This window comes from Felis catus, chromosome C1 (genome assembly GCF_018350175.1).
Source record: "Felis catus isolate Fca126 chromosome C1, F.catus_Fca126_mat1.0, whole genome shotgun sequence".
In the NCBI taxonomy this organism is placed as follows: domain Eukaryota; kingdom Metazoa; phylum Chordata; class Mammalia; order Carnivora; family Felidae; genus Felis; species Felis catus.
The window spans coordinates 96,396,375-96,416,146 of record NC_058375.1 but is presented as its reverse complement, the minus strand read 5'-3'; the positions used below and the strand labels follow the sequence as shown (position 1 = coordinate 96,416,146).

Sequence of the window (19,772 nt, the reverse complement as noted above, 5' to 3'; positions counted from 1 at the left end):
TCATTCTGCACAAGTTCACAAAATTATATAACAGTTTTTGAGAAATGATAACCAAACGTACATTAAATGTTACTTGCTCATAGCTTAATAAATTTCAAAAGAAAAATTATACAAAGTTCTGTCAACATTTTACAGCATATTTTGATATTTGATTTGGGAGGTCATTATATATATATTTAATTTTTTTTAAGTGTTTATTTTTGAGAGAGAGAGAGAGAGACAGACCCCCCAGTGGGAGAGGGGCAGAGAGAGATGGAGACACAGAAACTGAAGCAGCTCCAGGCTCTGAGCACCCAGCCCGATGTGGGGCTTGAATGCACAAACTGCGAGATCATGACCTGAGCCGAAGTCAGATGTTTAACCGACTGAACCAGCCAGGTGGCCCTGGATGTCATTATATATTTTAATATGTATATAGGATACTACACAGGATCTCCTCTATGTATATAGGATACTGCAAAGAATGCTACAAATGCCTAGAACACAAAAGGCTCTTAAATTAGACCTGGGTAGCATAACACTCCAAACTGTATAAAGAATAAATCCACATCTAATTCTGCTTTCACTATTGCCCTCCCTGCTTACTTTGGCTTTGGCTTCTAGAAAACAGTAGAATGTCTGCTGATAAACCAGGTAAGGTCTGGTTTTCTTTCTATCGTCTTTAAGACACTTTCTTTTTTAAAGGTGAATTTTATGGTATGTGAATTATAACTCAATGAAAATAAAGAAAGATAATTTTCATGCTGGAAGGGGAAGAACAAACATAGGTAAGAAATTTGAAATTCCACAGAGGTGAAATAATATGAAGTATTCTGTCACTTTTAACAAAGCAAGATTTCTAGTCCCAAATACTGTAAGGCCAGTGTGATTATAAACCACGAATGAAAATATAAAAATTATTTTGACAGTGGGAAAAATGTCAGAAGGTGAGATGTATTGATTTTCAAGGGTGAATAAGGTCTTCTTTTAAAGATAGAAGATTGGTCAAACCTGTTTAGTTTGAAGTAGCTGCTTACCTCAAGAGTATTACTCTTTTCATTATAAATATTTGGTACTACTTCTTCACTCAAAAAGTGTTTTTGGCAGGGGTGCCTGGCTGGCTTAGTCAGTGGAGCATGCCATTCTTGATTTTGGGGTTGTGGGCTTCAGCCCCACATTGGATGTAGGGATTGTTTGGAAATAAAATCTTAAAAAGAAAAAAAGTGGTTTTTGCGTGTGTGTAAAAAAATGAGATCCTAAAAATTATAGTCTGAAAATCTTCAGCGACCCCTGGGAGATTTTGGTATGAATTATTAAAAGGTGTTAAAAAAATTTTTTTTAAAAAGAGGGGGTGCCTGCATGGCTCAGTTGGTTGAGTGTCCGACTCTGGATTTTGGCTCAGGTTGTAATCTCACAGGTTTATGGGTTCGAGCCTCACATCAGGCCCCACAACGACAATGTGGAACCTGCTTGGGATTTTTTTCTCTCCCCGTTTCTCTACCACTCTGCAGCTCAAGCTCACTCTCTCTCAAAGTAAATAAATAAACTTAAAAAAAATTTTTTAAAGGTGTTTTATGAGCACTTAAAGGAATTGACTCTAGGAACCAATATGGATCCACTAAGGGCAAGTTCATTGACTGAACAAATATTTATTGTGCACCTACTTACTGGTCCTGGTTACTGTGCAAGGCCCTTGGGATGAAGCAGAAAACAAAACAGGTATGTTCCTGCCCCTTGTGGAACTGAGGAAGACAAATGATAACAAAAATTATGGCATAATTACAACTTGTGACAAGTGCTATGAAAGAAAACATAGGGATTTATGTGAGCACATAATTAAAGGAACTGGCCTCATTGCAGAAGAGGATGATGCTAGAGAAATCCTCTGTGAGGAGGCAGCATGTAATCAGAGCCCTGAAGGATGAATAGAATTTAGATAGGCAAAGTGTGGGGAGTGCTACAGAGAAAATCTGAAAACCACATGTGAAAAATGCATGAGGCAGCAATGAACTTGGCATTCTAGAGGAAGGAGAAAAAGCTGATGTGGCTGGAACAGTAAACAGGAGGTAAGTGCAAGAATGAGATTATCCAGGTAATTAGGGGCCATACCACGCAGGCTATTGCTTTCTTTCTTTCTTTCTTTCTTTTAAAGTTTTTATTTACTTGAGTACTCTCTACACCCCCTGTGGGGTTCAAATTCACCACCCAGACATCAAGAGTAACACGCTCTTCCAACTGAGCCAGCCAGGAGCCCTGTGGCTATTTCCTTTTTTGAAATGACAGGACAGTAGGTTAAAGAAATACAAAGACACACTAAATTTATTTTCAGCAAGCCATTTGATCAAAGCACTTGGGAAGAACCACAGTTACCAGTTTTATAACCAAATTCGGTCCAAAATCCACCCACTTCTCCCCTACCTTCTGTTTCCTCCCTGGATGAGGCCACCACCATCTCTCTCCTGGGCCACTGTTTTCACTTTTACCCCCTCCCCTTGCAATCCATTCTCTGTACAGCAGCTGAGTGATCTAAAAACTAAATTATACCATTTGAATTCTTTGCTTAAAATCCTTCAGTGGCTTCTCATTTGTAACAGGTTGTGCTCTCCACAGACCTGGGGACCAAGCTTGGGATCCAAGATGTATATCAGGGTTTAACACCTTTGAATGGAAAGAGGAGGAAGCAGGACTCGGCAGAGGAAGAAATCAGTGATACACACCCAATAAAGCTTGGGCTAACCCACCAGGGAGCCCAGGAATGAGTGCGGTCGGTCAGAATTGTGCGGTGCAAGATCCAAATGATCCAAATGATTGAGCCTTTATATCCCCGCCCACTCAGTCACAGATACGGTCTGTTCTAAGTGGGGTATGTCCTCAGGCAGCAAGGCTCTCTGCACCTAAGGTAGACCTGAAAGAGCTGTCAGCTCAAGGCTCCTTGCTGACCACACTCTCCATTTCTGGGCATCAAGCACTTCCTTAAAGGGATATCTGGTTGTTGCATCTTCTTATCCATGTCAGCATTGCATTTAGACATGTAGGACTTCAAAACCCTGAATGATCTGGCTCCTGTCTACCTCTCCTCCACTTGGCTTCTATTCACAATTGGCTCTAGGCACACTAGCCTGCCTGTTTCTTGAAGCTTATCCCCTCTTCAGGGTCTTTGTACTTGCCTCAGTGTTCTATTCCCGGCCTTCACGTTATATTCCTAGCTTCTTCTAAAGTTGTCTGCCTCCCTCCTCAGCACTCCCTATGATGTTGCCCTGCTTCACTTTCCTTATGCACTTACCTAACATTATCCAGAGTATTTGATTTTTGTTTACATTGGTCTCATCAACTAGAATGTAAGTTCCACGAGGGTATGGATCTGATCTGGTAGGTTCACTGCTTCGTCCCCAGTCAGTACCTAGAACATAGTATACCTTCAATAAATATTTGTTAAACTGAATTCAGATGAGGTGCAGAAATGCACGCTAAATGACACTACAGACAGTTCCATGTTAGCTAATTGAACGACTCGCCCGAATACTATTTATTACTGCATTAAGATTAACCTGAAGAGAGATCTCTAATTGTCTGATACAAATCTGTCTGGTCTTGTCAAATGGATAAATGTCAATGATTTCTGTAGACAAAAATGGTGTGATCATTCAAATTTCTGACGTACAAATCTGGGAGTATTGGTGGTTAATGTATTGGATGACAGGTTTCAGATTCCAAAATACCTGAAGGTCCATCAACAACACAACAAGTAATTAGTTGTAGTATATTATTCATACAACGAATTATTGTGCAGCAATGAAAATGAGTGAACTACTGGTATCTGTCACACGGAGGAACCTCACTAAGGAAATGAGGAGGGAAAGAAACCAGACACACAAAAAAAGAGTATGTCCTACATGATTCTATATCTATATACTTCAAAATCAGGCAAAACTATTCTGTGGTTCTCTTAAGGAAGGAGGAAGAGAGCAATGGGAGGGACATGAGGAAAGCTTTTGAGGTGTTTATTTCTTGAACCAGTGTCTATTTCTTGACCTAGGTGGTGGTACAAATGTGTTTACTTTGCAATAACTCATTGATCTGTGAAGTTATGATTTATCCACATTTTTATATGTATATTATACACTTTTAAAGTTGAGGTAAAAAGGACCTGACAGGTATATTTAACACTTCTTAAAAAATACTTATTATCTATTTTTGAGACACAGGGACAAAGCACAAGCAGGGGAGGGGCAGAGAGAGAGAGGGAGACACAGAATCTGAAGCAGGCTTCAGGCTCTGAGCTCTCAGTACAGAGCCGTATGTTGGGCTCAAATCTACAAACTGTGAGATCATGACCTGAGCTGAAGTCGGACGCTTAACTGACTAAGCCATGCAGCTGCCCCATTGTAGTTCCTGATTTTAAATGAAAGAGTTATAATATTTTGCCAGTTAGGATTATAATTGCTGTTGACTTGCAGTAAATAATTTTTATTATATTGCAACTATGTGGATGGAACTAGAGGGTATTATTATGCTAAGCAAAATTAGTCAGAGAAAGACAAATATCATATGACTTCACTCATATGAGGACTTTAAGACACAGAACAGATGAACAGAAGGAAAGGGAAGCAAAAATAATATAAAAAACAGGGAGGGGGACAAAATATAAGAGACTCTTAAATATGGAGAACAAACAGAGGGTTACTGGAGGGGTTTTGGGAGGGGGGATGGGCTAAATGGGTAAGGGCATTAAGGAATCTACTACTGAAGTCATTGTTGCACTATATGCTAACTAACTTGGATGTAAATTTAAAAAATAAAATAAATAATTTTTATTATATTTAAGTAGTTTCCTTTGATCTCTTGTTTCACGGGGGTTTTATTAGAATGACTGCTATAATACCTATTGCTGCAGGGATATAGGATAAAGAGTATTTCCATGTGTCACTATTGAAATACAAAGCATTACAGGCTCTTTAAAAGCAATCTGGCAACAACTATTATTTAAAAATACAAAAAATGGGGTGCCTGGGTGGCTCAATCTGTTAAGCATCCAACTCTTGATTTCAGCTCAGGTCAGGATTTCACAGTTGGTGAGTTCAGCCCTGTGTTGGGTTCCACACTGGACGTACAGCCTACTTAAGATTCTCCCACTTTCTCTGCTCTTCCCCTGCTGGCAATCTCTAAATAAATAAATAAATAAATAAATAAATAAATAAATAAAATAAAAAATGAAAATATATACACCCCTTGGAGTGCCTGGCTGGCTCAGTTGGTAGAGACTGCAACTCTTGATGTTGGCTTGTGAGTTCAAGCCTCATGTTGGGTGTAGAGATTGTTGAAAAATAAAATCTTTAAAATACATATATCCCTTGACCTACCAATCTCAGTTCTGGAAATCTATCCTACTAAAATAAACTACTAGTTTCAATAAAACTGTTGAAAAACATCATAGTACATAATGTACCAGGATATTTATTAGAGCAGTGTTTTCAGTGTTAACACATGCACACACATACACACACATTGTAAATAGCATGCATGCCCATTGATAGGGGAATGGTTGCAAAAATTATAGTACATCCACATTTGGAACATCCATTAAAAGGAATGAATTTGATTTAGAAACTTAAATTTTTTTTAATGTTTATTTTTGAGAGAGAGAGATAGGCAGAGCGTGAGCAGGGGAGGGGCAGACACAGAATCCAAAGCAGGCTCCAGGCTCTGAGCTGTCAGCACAGAGCCTGACATGGGGCTCGAACTCACAAACCATGAGATCATGACCTGAGCTGAAGTCAGACGCTTAACTGACAGAGCCACCCAGGCACCCTGGAGATTGTTTTGTTTTGTTTTTTTTAATGTTTATTTTTGAGATGGGGGGGTGGCACAGAGAAGATCCAAAGCGGGCTCTGTACTGAGAGCAGAGAGCCCAATGTGGGGTTGGAACTCATAAACCGTGAGACCATGACAGGGGCCGAAGTTGGACACTTAAGCAACTGAACCACCCAGGTGCCCCTAATTTAGAGAGATTTTAAACAAGAAATTGTTTTAAGTAAAAGTGAGAGGCAAAAATGTAGTCACTTCTTTTTTTCCTTTAAGTTTTTATTTGTATATTTTGAAGGAGGTAGGGGCAGAGAGAGAGGGAGGGAGAGAATCCCAAGCAGGCTCTGCACCGTCAGGGCAGAGCCCCACATGGGGCTTGAACTCATGAACAGTGAGATCATAACCTGAGTCAAAATCAAGGGTCACATGCTTAACTGCCTGAGCCGCACAGGCACCCCTAGACACTTCTTAAATTACAAAAAAAGTCTATAACAAATATGTGTACATTTGTATTTGTCTATATGTTATTATAGAGCATGGAGAAAAATGTTAAATAGGTTGATAAAATGGTTACGGAAGGGTTAGAACTGTTGGGGTGACAAAGGAGGAGAGATAAGGTGGGAGTCAAAGTGAAAAAAATAAAATAAGAGCTAAAGGTCTATATGAGTCATATACCAGGTGAAAAATCAAATAAAGTCTTAGGGACATTAATATATTGTAATGTGTCCAAATCCAAGGGCATAATAATCACAGTGTACTTTATGCTCTCCAGATCAAACCTAGATTGTTGTGTCAATTTCTGGACACCACACTAAAAATAAATATTTTTCCTGCCCCTCAAAAAATTGTTTTTTTGCGGGGGCACCTGGCTGGCTCAGTTGATGGAGCATCTGACTTTTGATCTCAGGTTCAAGCCCCACATTGGGCAAGGAGCCTATTTAAAAAAAAAAAAATTGTTTTACTTTTATAAGAGGAATGGTCAAGAATTAAGCAAACCTGGGTTTCAATTTCTTTTCAGCCACTTACTTAATTAACTGTGTGACCTTGGCAAATTACTTAATCCCTCTATGCCTCAGTTTCTTCATTTGTACAATGGGGAAAATTATAGTTCCTATCTCTCAGGTTTATTATAGGATAATTCTATACGCATTCTAGGACTGGTATCTAGAATAAACACCCCCAAAATAATTTAACTGTCAGATATTAAAGTAAATATTTATTGCAAAAATTAGAATCTACATAGAAGCAAGAAAATTTAAAAACAACCACAATCTTACCTTCCTAGATTAACTACTATTAACTTTTGGATGTTTGTCCATTATTCAACGTGATCTGAAAAAACTATTATGAGTGATGAAACTTAGTTAGGACAAATTAGCAGCATCCAATGGTGCGTCATATGGACCAGGGGTAGACATATTCTGTGAAGCTGCAAAGAACCACAGCAAGCAGCAAGGGTTATGATGAGAGCTGTCCAGCAATGAAATGGGCTGTTCAACACCATGGCAAGTTCCTCATTATACTAAATAACTGAGTCTTGGCTGGTGACCATTTGTTAGAAAAAGTATGAAAGAAATGCTGGCTTTGGAAAACAGGTCAAGCCAAATGACTTCTAGAACTCTTCCTATCTCTAACATATGATCAAGAAATATTTTTTGGAGGAATGGATATATTAGACTCGCAGCCTTCATAAAACAATTTGTGTGGTTCTTACGGGTGGTAAGAACAGTTCTAAGGTCCCATTAAAGTTAATAGGAAATTCCTAGCATAGGTCAGGCAGAGGAACTCTCCCTTGTACAACACTGAGGACGTGCAATTCCACCAATTAATTACATTCAAATGGAGAAAGAAATCTAAGGGAGGGGCAGGCCTGAAAAGAGTTACATCTTATCTTTAGGTACTGTTTGTCTGCTTTCTTAATACTCAGGGTCTCTTCCTTGGAACAGTTTCTGACCTGGCAGAAATTCATAGTAATTACTCAGGGGAAAGGAAAGGAGAAACCAACAAACAAAAAATACATTAATGTGGGTGGGTAAAAAAAAAAAATTTAAGAACGTGGTGTTGGTGGGAGAGAAGACTAAAGGCCTATGTAAGACCCACCCAAGTGCTTTTGATGTTTGAGCAATTATTATCTTATTATTTTTCCTGCTATAGATGCAGCTGCAATTTATGTAACAGGATGTTTAAAAAGATTAAAGAGAAGCTGTAGTAGAGTTCTGAGGTGATAAGAGTCCCTGGAATATGTATTTATGGACGTTTAGAATATAAGTTCCTGTACGTTCTTAGAATAAACCATCTATTTGTTTTTCTTTTTTTTTAAAGAAACAAGTAAAATTTGTATTTCAATATGGCTGCTTCCTGCCCACAAGTGATACTGAAAAAAATAGAGCAAAGAGAGCAAACAAATAATAGAGCAAAGAAAGGTTAGTGATGGTTCAATCTGTTATCTGTGCTGTTTTTTAATCAGCTATGACTTTTATGTCCAAAATATTTTATCGCTATATTAAGATAAGTGTTTAGAATTTATTTGGATTAAACCTGTTCGTCAGTAAATGGATTATTCTATTGCTCAAGCAGGAGAGTTGCATGGAATTTGTGACTATAATAACTCTGTCTGAATATGAAAGTTAAAGAAAGAAATAATTTTTGGTAGAAGAGCTTGTGGTATTGAAGTTGAGGTGAGTTAAATTGACTGAGTTAGAAGAGTGTGTTCTATAGGTGTCTCAAATACAGAGAATGACTCATTGGTATTCAAGACTTTCTGCCGTATGGGCTGCTGTCTTATCTTACATCTTAAATTGGCACCAGGCACCAAATAAAAAGAGCTTTGAGGCACAGTCTCAGAATTTCTGATTAGTCATGTAAAAATTGCTTGTTAATTTTAATTCTTTCTCCTAGCAACCTAGGCCAACCTTGTGTGCACTTGTGTACTATCTGTACATATTTATTTATAATTTTTTCTGTTGAAGAATAAGTTGGAGGGACGCCTGGGCGGCTCAGTCGGTTAAGCATCCGACAGATCATGATCTCATGGTTTGTGGGTTCAAGCCTCGCGTCAGGCTCTGTGCTGACAGCTTGGAGCCTGGAGCCTGTCTTAGATTCTGTGTCTCCCTCTCCCTCCGCCCTTCCCCTGCTCACGCTCTGTCTCTCTCTGTCTCTCAAAAATGAATAAACATTAAAAAATAAATAAATAAATAAATAAATAAATAAATAAATGAAGAATAAGTTGTAGACATGATGCCCTTTCCTCCTAAGTACTTTAGTGTGTATTTCCAAAACACAAGGACATTCTCTTTCACAACCCCAGTGTAATTATGCAAAGTAAGAAGTCAATATTGATTCAGTAATACTATCCAATCTATAGACCTCATTCCAACTTTGCTCAATTGTCTTGGTAACGTCCATTAAATAAAATTCCATACCATACACTGTTGTCAAGATCAACATTCAGTTGTCAAGTATCTTTAGCCTCCTTTAATCTAGACTAGATTTTCCATACTTTGTTTTTCATGACCGTGACATATTTGAAGAGTTATAGGCAAGTTGTTTGTAGAGTGTTTTTCAACTTGGGTTGTCTGATTTTTCCTCATGATTAGATTCAGGTTATGCATTCTTAGCAGAAATACCTCAGAAGTGTTGTTGTGATCTTCTCAGTATATAATATTAGTTGATTTGTTCCATTACAGTTGAATTTCCCTTTAATGACTTGGTTAAGGTTTTTCCACTTTAAAATTACTGTTTTTCTCTTCATCATTAACAAGTATCTTGTGGGGAGATACTTTGACACTATGTAACTATCCTATCCTTCATCAAACTTTATCCACTAGTTTTAGCATGCATGATGATTCTTACCTGAGTCAATTATTACCACGATGATTGCCAAATGGTGATTTCATAATTCTTTCATTCTTTTTCTATTTTTTAGTTGGTGTTCTACTGTAAGGAAAAATGTACTTTTCTCCATGATTTGCTTGGGTGTTTATTTATACCTGTAGAGACTCATAGATTCCTATTCTATTCCATGGGTTATAATCTGTTACTGACACTATTTATTAGGATACTCAAATTGTCCCTGATACAGCTAGTGGGAGTCCCTTCAAACTGTCCTTTTGACATGTCCCTAAAATTCTTTGAGCTTCCTAACTTTATGACACAAGAAGATAGTCCAGGTTTTTCTAGTGTTTTCCTAGCACCAGCCTTGAAATCAGCCACTTTTCTAAGAAGCACTGGTTCCTTTGGTGGAGAATAGCGTTTAGAAAGACTTGGGTTCTATGTGTGCTAATTTGCACTAGTGTGTCATTGCCTGTAGGTCCTCTCAGAGAACAACCTCCCCACTCCCCAACACACACACACACACACACACACACACACACACACACACACACTTAAAAACAATGGTTTCATACTGATATTTCCAATTCCAGTCCAGCACCACGGGGTTCGTTTGAGCCTTCTCCCTTTCCATACACTTATAATCCCCTTCTATGACAGTGAGAAATCTGCAGAACCACAGTCTTAACTTCTACACTTAACCACTCCTACATGCACTCTTACCTTCCCACTTCACTTCAGTGCAATCTCTTGTTATCCTTAAGCCAAACTGTATACACACACTGATACTGGGGCCGAAAGCACCTGAAGCACTGATAATTTCGCTACATTCCCAATGCTCAACTGAAGGGTAATGTCTCTTCTGCTTCTTTGGGGGGCCCTAATGTTGACTGATTTCTCTGGTTTTCAGCCTGTTAATGCTTGCGATAGAAATTCCACCAGGAAAAAGCATTCTTCACTCCAAATTTTCTCCACACAGTGGAACAGCTAATCTGGAAGGGCTGCATTAAGGTCCTGATGACTCAGAGATTTAATGGAAATTACTCTTTTGAAATTTACATGCCCTTTATTTTAGCTCCCTTTCCCTAGGATTCAAACATGAATCTGGTCTGTGCCCAGAATCACTCCTTTCTTATGATCAACATTGTCCTGTGGTACTCTCTTCTATTAGAATGAAATTGTTCTTAATCTCTCACATATATGGAACCTTGGCAGACAGGTCCTCCAGGTACGTCTGAATGTGAGAATGTGTCAGCCTAAGTTCTCAAAACACCCCATCACGTTCATTACGCTCTTAAAATTACTGGCATTAATAGTTTAATTGAGACGCTCTCTTGAAGACTGAGGACTATACCATGGAAGCAGCGCAGAAATGAATGGACTGCAATCTCATCCCAAGGATCTTATTCAAGGAAAAGAACTCCTTCATGATTCTCCTGGCTGGCAGAGACAGAAGCCTGGAGAACTTTCAGTTTGAAGATGGCCCTGCACCATATTTGATCACAATGACACTATTGTCTGGCATGCCTCGTAGAACACCATCATCAGGATACGGGTGTTAAGTTGTTTTTCTAACAGTGCTAACAGACACCTAGTCTATCATCCCCTTATTTCTCTTGTTTTCAACTGGATGCCTCTGGAGGACTGGCCAGGTTAGCAAAGTAGTCTGTGGCAATGAGACTGAAAGATATTAACTAATATTAACTAGTTTGTGTGTAGAATAAGCCCAAGAGTTAATGACCTTGATGTCATAATACCTTTCTCAATCTATTGAGCTAACTAGTCACAGACAGGTTACATTTGGCCATTTTATTACTAAATTGGTATTTAACAACACACAATTACTTTACTTGAATTGAGATAAAATCTCCTGATTACATGAATGAGATAATTCTGAATTAAAGCCAGAGGATACTAAATCTGCAGCGTTACAGACGTTAACAATAGGAACTCTATCGTGGTTACTGAAATTGTTTCTTTTACTAGATGTGGCCCCCTCTCTATGATGAACTGTGAAAAGTCTGTTCTGCCAGTCTTCTTGCTGTTTTGTGGGTTTAGGATGTGGCTGTTATCTAGGCGCGTCCATGGGACAGGTGGGCCTAGCATCCTCCTACTCTGCCATCTTCCTGGAAGTCTTGTTTCCTTCACTAGAATGCAAGTTTCATGAGGGCAGCGAGCTTTGCTTTGTTCATTGCTCTATTCCCAGTACAAGTATGCCTGATTTGTAGTAGGAGCTCAATACATATCTGAACACATGAAAATGGTGGCACAATACGAAATGAAAAAGTATTAAAACTAAATCCTGAAGGAATTATTGCCCAGTTATAACTATTCCAAACAATATTCGTGAGAATGCTAAGGAAGAACTTGGCTACTATTAATGTGGCCTAAAGAATCAAACCTCCCCTCCATCTCCGGTAGTTCAAAGGCTGGGAGAGAGGAGAAGTCTTGCTAAGAACTTACCTAGATCCTTAAGGGAACATTTAAAAACTTTATGTGGTTTGGGGGGGGCATGCCTGGGTGGCTCAGTTGGTTAAGCATCCAATTCTTGATTTCGGCTTAGGTCACAATCTCGTAGTTTATGGGATCGAGCCCTGTGATGGGTTCTGTGCTGAAAGCATGGAGCCTGCTTGAGATTCTCTGTCTCCCTCTCTCTCTGCCCCTCCCCTACTTGCATGTGCATGCACATGCGCTCTCTCGCTCTCTCTCAAAATAAATAAACATTACAAAAAATTTTTAAAAATTAAAAATAGTAAAAACTGTATGTGGTTTGGGATTAGCTAAGGGAGTGGACTGGTATAACTTGAAGACCCAAGGGGCAAAGTTTAAAAGCAGAAGGGGGAGAAAGGAGATATGTTCATATATTAAAAGTAATTAGGAAAATGTATATCTTCCTCCTTATGGGTTTAAATGTTTATTTATTTTAAGAGAGAGAGAGAGTGCATGTACATGTGAGTGAGGGAGGGGCAGAGAAAGAGAGGGAATCCCAAGCAGGCTCCCTGCTGTCAGAGCAGAGCCTGATATTATGCTTGAACCCACAAACCATGAGATCATGACCTGAGCTGAAATCAAGAGTTGGATGCTTAATGGACTGAGCCACCCAAGCAGCCCTCATTTGGGTTTAGATGCAGGGATCTCAAACTCAAACGTTTTTCAAGGTCAGGCCAGTATATAAATGAGTGATGCAGCTGGATGTGAATAAGGAGAAAGAGTAGAGACTGGGGGGAAACAACAATTGCATGCCCCTTCTTTTTTTTTTTTTTTCAACGTTTTATTTTTATTTTTGGGACAGAGAGAGACAGAGCATGAACGGGGGAGGGGCAGAGAGAGAGGGAGACACAGAATCGGAAACAGGCTCCAGGCTCTGAGCCATCAGCCCAGAGCCCGATGCGGAGCTCGAACTCACGGACCGCGAGATCGTGACCTGGCTGAAGTCGGACGCTTAACCGACTGCGCCACCCAGGCGCCCCGCATGCCCCTTCTAAAGACATTACAAATCATTTGAAGACCATAACAACAACAACAACAACAACAACAACAACAGGGAGATCAGATATGTCTGTAGGAAGAATTCACTATGTAGGCAGTCTGAGGGCTTTTGGTTGTATATTGTCTCCATGATTAACATTTGCCCTTGAAAGGTGTTTTCTGTGTGTGTGTGTGTGTGTGTGTGTGTGTGTGTGTGTGTCCATCTGTGTTCTAACAGTTACTAGCTAGACAATTTTAAGAACAAAGAGGCATATTTGCTACTCACAGCAGTGAGGAGACAAACAGGGATCACACTTGGAGGTCTTACGTGCCCACCTGGACTGTTCTGTAGGGCTCTAGCACCAAAGAACCGTGACTGGTCTGTGGGAGTTGTCTAAAGCATTTGGGCTGTTTTAACTGAATAACTCAGACTTGAAGAATGAACTACTGGAATAGTTCCTGGAATGAGACCAACTCCATGGGTGATGACTAGAGTTTGTCAAAGATAGGCAGACAGCCAAATAGCAGAGGTTAGGAAATGGCAGGGCTCTCAAACTTGAGGGTAGGGCAGAAAGATTATAAATTGGGTTATCTAGAAGGCAATCAATCTCCCAGCAAAGGTGTAATGTCTTATTCACTTTCCTGGGATGATGGGAAAGGTTATTTAGCTGAATTACCATTGATACACTGAAAGTAGGATGTACAAAAAACATGTAACTTGATCAATTAGTATCACTATTCTCATTTTGTTCTTCAACCTCTGACTTTCCCTTATGGTGGGGGAGAGGTCAGGGCACTTAATTTTGCTGGCCTCCCTCCTGCAGTCTTTTGTGGGTCACTAGGCTGAAACCAGAGTGACATGAAAAATTCAAGAGTAGAATGTGGACTTCACTCTTGAAGCAGCAGGTTTATGTGGCCAGGAGTCTAAGTTTCTTATTAATGTATTAAGTGGAAGGCTTGATGCGATTTCCAGGAAGGTAGTTTAAGTAGAGTTCCTACCTATCAAATGCGCTGTGAGTTGGGTGATTATAACAGGTTTCACATTCAGTTTACATTTTTTCCCCTTCCTACACTGTGATCTCCTTAAGTTAATCCAACCATTCACTAAGTCTAATAGATGTACACTACCTTGTGTGGTGGAGGTGTGGAGGATAAAGGGATGAAACTGTAAAGAGAAGCATGCCCTGCCTCACATTTAATCTTATGTTGCACCCATCACAGAAAACAACATCCTACAAGAGAACTGTGTCCAGGAGTTTGAGGCATTGATCTGTAGTTAAGTGAATGGTGGCGCATGATGGAGCAAATGCCTGGTGAAGAGCATGTAATTTCCAAATTAGGAGAAGGATGCTCAGAAGGGACATAAACCAATACCCCTCTTCTTTCTCCACTTACACTAGAGGACAGAGGTCAGGATAATTTAAGTGGTAATTGTGTTATGCTCTGTTCTTTTCGTGTGCATTAAAATCATACAGGGATATGACTTGTTAATTACATTGGTAAGATTTCATAGATGGTGGATGGTAACTATTTGTATTTCAATAGCTTTCCCTCAGTTTAAAACATGTGAAAATTAGTAAAAAATTAATAAAAAAAAACATGTGAAGTGGACTTGGGAGTCTAGAATGGGAGCCTGGAAGGGGGTGCCCTACATTAATTACAAGAAGAACTGTTAATTACAGACCCCAAAAGAAGAATCAAAGGAAAGAATCATCAATTATACGCATTGCATCTCATGCAAGAAATCGAGTGCCCCAGCAACCCAACCAATGAGAAAGCATCATCACCCTGAACTCTTTCTTTCCTTCAATGGACTTTCATTCAAAACAACCCCGACCCCCAACCTCCTTTTCCTTCATAACATGAGGTTCGTCTTTTTTTGTTGGAGTTGCCTATGGCTTTTCATATGTCGCATGCCCCGAATTGCAATTCTCCATTATTCCTGAATAAACCCATTTTGCTGGTAAAATAACTGACAATTTTATTTTTAAGATTAACAAACAGATTTCCACATCTTTATTTTTTTTATTTTTTTCATGTTTATTTATTTATTTTTTATTTTTTTAACGTTTTATTTATTTTTGAGACAGGGAGAGACAGAGCATGAACAGGGGAGGGTCAGAGAGAGGGAGACACAGAATCTGAAACAGGTTCCAGGCTCTGAGCTGTCAGCACAGAGCCCGACGCGGGACTCAAACTCACGGACTGCGAGATCATGACCTGAGCCGAAGTTGGCCACTTAACCGACTGAGCCACCCAGGCGCCCCTCATGTTTATTTATTTTTGAGAGAGAGAGAGAGAGAGAGAGAGAGAATGCAAGTGGGGAGGGACAGAGAGAGAGGGAGACACAGAATCTGAAGCAGGCTCCAGGCTCTGAGCTGTCAGCACAAAGCCCAATGTGGGGCTTGAACCCGCTAACTGTGAGATCATGACCTGAGCCAAAGTCACATGCTTAACCAACTAAGCTATCCAGGTGCCCCTCCACATCATGATTTTTAACAGAGCTTATGAGCTAAAATAATAAAAATTATCATATTTTACAAACTGAAAAATTTCTGAACTTCATAATCTGAGGAGTAAAGGATTTCTGAGAGAAGATATATAAAATCTGGACTTTCCCTGATAATTTAGCACATATAGTTGCCATAACTGGAGCACACTGGCAGACGCATGAACAAGTAAATACCTTCATACTCTTTAAGTAGTAATTACTTTTGGCCTTTTCTCACTTAGAGCTTCATTAATTAAGGATTGAGTTCATTTTTCTCTTAAAGATTCCCTTAAAGGTTAAAAAATTAGTTTAAATCAGGGGAAGGGTCAGACTGGCTACTTTTTCAGTTCTGGGTGGTTTTTATTAGGCAGCTCAAGAATCTACACTGGGACTGATACAGAGCCATGGGAGTGAGAAAGTTTCTGCTACTTTTTCCTCTTGCTTTCTAATCATTAAAAACTATTCACCAGGTTATTGCCAAGTAAAGACCAACCCTGCTGAAAGTCGTTGCCAACTTCTAGTCCTAAACGCCCAACTGCTGAACATAGTGTCTTCTGACTCCCCTATCAAAGATGAACGTGCAAAATATTCTGAGAGGCAAAACAAGTCATGTCTGTGCTCTTGAAGGAGGCCAGCCAAGGTGAACGAAGACCTCTGCTTTAAGGGTGAAGGCCATATTCCACTCTCAAGTGTTTCTATTGTTTCAGCCTGGTGAACTTTCACCCACAAAAATCTTTCTTTGAACAGTCTGATCAAAAACAAGGTCTTTAATTTTTTTGGTTGTTTGTTTACTTACAGCTAAACCTTTAGACAGGAGGCCAACTCCCAGTGGTCAGTTTCAAATAGGTTAACTTTGGACTGAAGTGATTTTTTAAAACTCCGCAATTTTCTGACAGATGTGTGAGCGATGCCAGTATGCTTGACTTTATCTGCTCTTCTGAAGAGTTTCCTCCCTCCCAGGGAACACCTAAAGGGAGTAGTATGGAGTTAAGAGAACAAGTTTAATGGGTAATCTTTGTCCAGTCTTGTAATGAAAAGTGCAGTTGATTACATGATGACCCACAGATTTGGGTTGGCATGGTTAGGTCTTGCAGGTAGAAAGAAGAGAAGGAAGGATAGGGAAAGTCAGCACAGCCATGTTAAATGTGCCTCCATGTGCTTTTTTTCAACCTTTCTTATGAATCTCGCAGACATCTTGATCTACTGCTTTTTTGCATAGGACCAAGGGGTAATGTTATAAGGGAACAGCAATTACGGACTTGTGCTTTAAGAATGTTATCCTCTTGGGCTTCCCAAAGAAAACTAATAAAGTTCAGATGCATACTTTGTCCAAGTACTTTGGTATTTTAGGAACCGTAAGAAAAGAGTAAGGATTTTTTTTTTGGACCAAATGGGTGGTAGAACAAAGAGAAGAGCCTTTGTAAAATTCTATTTGAAAAAAATCATTTAGGGGCACCTGGGTGGCTCAGTCAGTTAAGCGTCCAACTTCGGCTCAGATCAAGATCTCAGGGTTCATGGGTTCGAGCCCTGTGTCAGGCTCTGCACTGACAGCTCAGAGCCTGGAGCCTACTTTGGATTCTGTGCTCCCTCTCTCCCTGCCCCTCCCCCACTTGTGTTCTCTCTCTCTCTCTCTCAAAAATAAATAAATAAAAACATTTAATGCCTTTAAAAAGAAAACAATCACTTAAACTTTGAACTGCTGGTTAAATAGGCAGATTAATCAACTGATTTCTGTAATGCCACACTTATAAGTAGGTAATGTTTCCAAAACACTCCAGTATTTGGAATATAGTCCAGGGACTAGAAATCAATGAGTAAACAGACATCAAAAAGCACATGCATTTTGTTCTTTAGGAAGTCTAAGTGTTCTCACACAGTCATTTAATTATGCATAAAATAAAGATCAAGCACACAGACCAGAGATTACGATGGCAGCAGCAGAGTCCATTCAGATGATCTAGAAGATGGTGTAACCAGCTGCAGCTGTTTAGTCCAGACAATAACTCTAGGGGTTTTAATAATGATGATAAAACAGCTACTATTTACTCAGTGCTCTTCATGGTCTACCAGGCACTACTCTATGCAGTAGGTACATATTACCCCCAATTTACAGTTGAGAAAACTGAGACACAGATTAAATAACTTGACATGCTATAATGGATAGAGGCCAGTTCAAACCCACCTCCGTCAAACTTCAAAACTTAAGTCTTACCTATTTTGTTTTATTGCCCTATATTCCAATCCTAATTCTTTCCTAACATATTTTCAAAAGATGACATCTATATGCCATATTATCTGATAAACAGCACAGGGAACTATGTGATATGTTTTAAGACATTTTAAATCTAATACAGGGGCACTTGGGTGGCTCAACCAGTTAAGCGTGTGACTCTTGGTTTTGGCTCAGGTTATGATCTCATGGTCTGTGAGTTTGAACCTCTAATCAGGCTCTGTGCTGACAGTGTGGAGCCTGCTTGGGATTCTCTCTCTCTCCCTCTCTCTCTGCCTCTCCCCTGCTCATGCTCTCTCTCCTTCTCTCAATATAAGTAATCTTTAAAATTATTTTTAAAATCTAATCTAATACATATAAATTTGTTGGTATTTAAACAGTAAGTTTCGAATATCTGGAAATTTCATTTATATGGAAGACGAGACAACTCCTTTATTAATTCATGAAGGTTTATAAATCAAACCTTCAGTGAAGGTTTGATTGCATATCTTCTATGTTTGTCTCAACCACGACTGAAAGGACATTCTTTTTTTTTAATATTTATTTATTTTTAGGAGAGCACAAGTCAGGGAGGGGTAGAGAGAGGGGGACAGAGGATCCAAAGCAGGCTCTGTGAGGACAGGCTGACAGCAGCGAGCCCAAAGTGGGGCTCCTACTCATGAGCTGCAAGATCATGACCTGAGCTGAAGTCAGATGCTTAACCGACAAAGCCACCCAGGTGCCCCTTAAAGGACCTTCTTTATCCAAAACTCCTTCCACTCTGGGGTGATAAACTTGCTGCGGTTCACATGGGACCTTTCATAGTTTTAGCAAACTAACTTCCACACTCCTTGGGAAAATCAGGACAGTTGGTGGCTCTAGCTTCACAACACATAAGGGGTGCTTTAAAGGGGCTTTTGGATGGGGGCGCCTGGATGGCTCAGTCGGTTGAGCGTCAAACTCTTGATTTCGGTTCAGGTCATGATCTCGTGGTTCATGGATTAAGTCCCTAGTCAGGCTCTGTGCTTATATCATAGAACCTGCTTAGGATTCTCTCTCTCCCTCTCTCTCTGCTCCTCTTCTGCTTGCTCTCTCTCACTTTGAAAATAAATAAACTTAAAAAAATAAATAAATAAAGTTGCTTTTGGATGATAGTGGTGATTACAAATAGGATCTGATAGGCTTAAGACCTTTCTTAGGGAGAAAGAAGTAGTTCAGTTTCTGTTTCTGTGGGAGCACCTCAAGTGGTGGAGAAACTTCTCCCTGAAACCTTATTTCATTTTTAGTTTGCCAATTTTATACACTTCTTCTGCATTCTGAACTAAAACTCTTATCTCACTGAAGCTTCCACCCACTTTTCTTATTCCACCCCTTGCTACCGTATGAAATGAACCAAATCCTTTCCCCATGTGATTGCACATGAAATATTTAAAGAAATCTATCATGGCCCCAATATTTTCACCTTCAAACAACACATCTCCAAACCATTCAACATTTCTCATGCTCTTTTACCATGATTACTCTCTTCTTTTTTTTTTTAATTTTTTTTTTCAACGTTTATTTATTTTTGGGACAGAGAGAGACAGAGCATGAACGGGGGAGGGGCAGAGAGAGAGGGAGACACAGAATCGGAAACAGGCTCCAGGCTCTGAGCCATCAGCCCAGAGCCTGACACAGGGCTCGAACTCACGGACTGCGAGATCGTGACCTGGCTGAAGTCGGGCGCTTAACCGACTGCGCCACCCAGGCGCCCCCATGATTACTCTCTTCTGAATGCAGTATGGCCATATTCAAATTGTAGCCTCTGAAATTGTAGCTTCCAGAAATCTAATCAGCAGAGTAGAGTGGATAGGTCACCTCCTTCATCTCGAGTCTAGGCTTCCTTTAATTCAGCGTGACACCTTAGTATTTTTCTTGGCAGTCATTAACTTAGATTAAGTTCTTATCTACTAAAACTTCTAAGCATTTTTCTTATATACTTTTAGGCTATAT

The 19,772-nt window shown here is 39.7% G+C and overlaps 1 long non-coding RNA gene across 1 annotated transcript in view; it reads right to left on the bottom strand.

Annotated features, from left to right (window-relative positions):
• Positions 1–11,086, bottom strand: part of LOC111561795 — a 45,445-nt gene extending 34,359 nt beyond the window's left edge. Inside the window, exons 1-2 of the long non-coding RNA XR_006582868.1 lie at positions 10,967–11,086; positions 3,263–3,379 (exon numbers count right to left, since the gene is read on the bottom strand). This is a non-coding gene — a long non-coding RNA (uncharacterized LOC111561795). The remainder of the gene's footprint in view (positions 1–3,262; positions 3,380–10,966) is intronic.
• Positions 11,087–19,772: the final 8,686 nt, after the last annotated feature.